Genomic DNA, 1,955 nt, shown 5'->3' with positions numbered 1-1,955 from the left:
GTGGAAGCCCGTGGAATGGGAGACTACTACCTGTCTGTTAAGGGACAGTAGTTAATGAGAATATAGAAATGTGTATGTTGGGTATAAAGATGGTTTAAGTCGTGACTTTTGGTGAGGAAGGACTGCACAGTTATGGGAAATAGATACAGAAGAGGATGCATCCCATTTGCCCATTGGCTGCTCCTCATGGCCCACAGACACAGACTGGGCTCTGACAGAGACTGTTTCCCTGACCGGGAATCGAACCCGGGCCGCGGCGGTGAGAGCGCCGAATCCTAACCACTAGACCACCAGGGAACACAAAGGCTGGGTGAGACTAGATTCAATTCGATTAGATTAGATTATGTCGGATTGGCTCAGAGCAGGTCAGATCAGCGTACTGGTTTATCAGTCGCTCAGGGAGAGATTGATCTCCCCTAAACTTAGCTACCTAAAATTTGTCTAATTTAGGAGTTTGAGTTCCCTCAGTGGTCCCTGGAGAGAGAAAGGGAATTCTTCCCACCCTTCTAAAGTACATGTGTTCAGACGGTACGAGTCTCCCACGCAAGTTCCCTGTTTCTCTACCAACTACTGACTATGTGACCAGGTTAGACTAGCTACCTAGTCTAGTTTAAAAGCCCAGAGGTACATTAAATTAATCTTACTCTTGGGGTTGATTTAATTTGTGTAAAAATAGGCATCTAATGCTATGTGCGCCACTTCTGTCAGACTAGGAGGGGCTTGGAGGGGCCTGGGAAAATCCTTTCAGGACTCTCGGCGATTAAATTGCACTGAATGCCTATGTTCAGGCACCTGAATACCATAATGACGGTAGAGCACTCATGATGCAAAATGGGTCTTAACTCGCACAGCTGGAGTGTTGTGATGGATGGCTATAAACTCTTCAGAAGGGATAGGCAAGGAAGCAGAGGCGGTGGGGTCGCCCTGTATTTTAGGGAGTGTTTTGATTGTCTAGAGCTTAATGATGGTGATGATAGGGTTGAGTGTTTATGGGTAAGAATCAGGGGAAGGCCAGCAAGGCAGATGCCGTGGTGGGAGTCTGTTATAGACCACCCACCCAGGGTGAAGAGGCAGACAAAATAGTCTATAAGCGGCTGGAAGAAGTCTCACGATCGCTAGCCCTTGTTCTTGTGGGGGACTCCAACTTATGAGACGTCTGCTGGAAATACAGTACAGCAGAGAAGAAACAGTCCAGGCGGTTCCTGGAGAGTGTGGAAGATAACTTCCTGACACAGCTGGCGAGGGCGCCAACTAAGGAAGGCGTCCCACTGGACCTGTTGTCTGCGAACAGAGAAGGACTTGTGGGTGATGTGATGGTTGGAGGCCGTTTTGGGCAGAGCAATCACAAAATGATAGAGTTTTCCATTCTTGGAGAAGTAAGGAGGGAGGTCAGCAGAACTGCTGCCTTGGACTTCCAGACGGCAGAGTTTGGCTTGTTTAGGACACTGGTTGACAGAGGCCCTTGGGAGGCAGTCCTGAAGGGCAGAGGAGTCCAGGAAGGCTGGACATTCTTCGAAAAGGAAATCTCAAAGGCGCGGGAGCAGGCCGTCCCCATGTGCCAATAGACAAGCTGGTGGGGAAGAAGATCAGCCTGGCTGAACAGAGAGCTTTGGCGGCAACTCAGGAAAAAAGGACAGTTTACGGCCTTCGGAAGGAGGGCGGGGTGACTCAGGAGGACTCCAAGGATGTCGTGAGGTTATGCATGGGGAAAATTAGAAGGGTCAAAGCCCAGCTAGAACTGAATCTGGCCACTGCCATAAGGGACAATAAAAAGTGTTCCTACAAATACCGTAGCAACAAAAGGAGGGCTAAGGAGAATCTCCATCCTTTCTTGGATACGGGGGGAAACATAGTGACAAAGGATGGGGAAAAGGCTGAAGTACTTAATGCCTTCTTTGCCTCAGTCTTTAATGTTAAGACCAGTTGTTCTCCGGGTACCCACAACCCTGAGCTGG

General features: G+C 49.1%; 1 non-coding gene across 1 annotated transcript; it reads right to left on the bottom strand.

The window, feature by feature from the left end:
• Positions 1–225: 225 nt before the first annotated feature.
• Positions 226–297, bottom strand: TRNAE-CUC (transfer RNA glutamic acid (anticodon CUC)). Its single transcript has one exon. It is a non-coding gene; the product is annotated as a tRNA-Glu (tRNA).
• Positions 298–1,955: the final 1,658 nt, after the last annotated feature.

The sequence above is a fragment of the Accipiter gentilis genome, chromosome 16 (assembly GCF_929443795.1).
Source record: "Accipiter gentilis chromosome 16, bAccGen1.1, whole genome shotgun sequence".
Taxonomy (NCBI): Eukaryota; Metazoa; Chordata; class Aves; order Accipitriformes; family Accipitridae; genus Astur; species Astur gentilis.
Note: the sequence above shows the minus strand (reverse complement) of the source record. Positions and strands in the feature narration are given on the sequence as shown.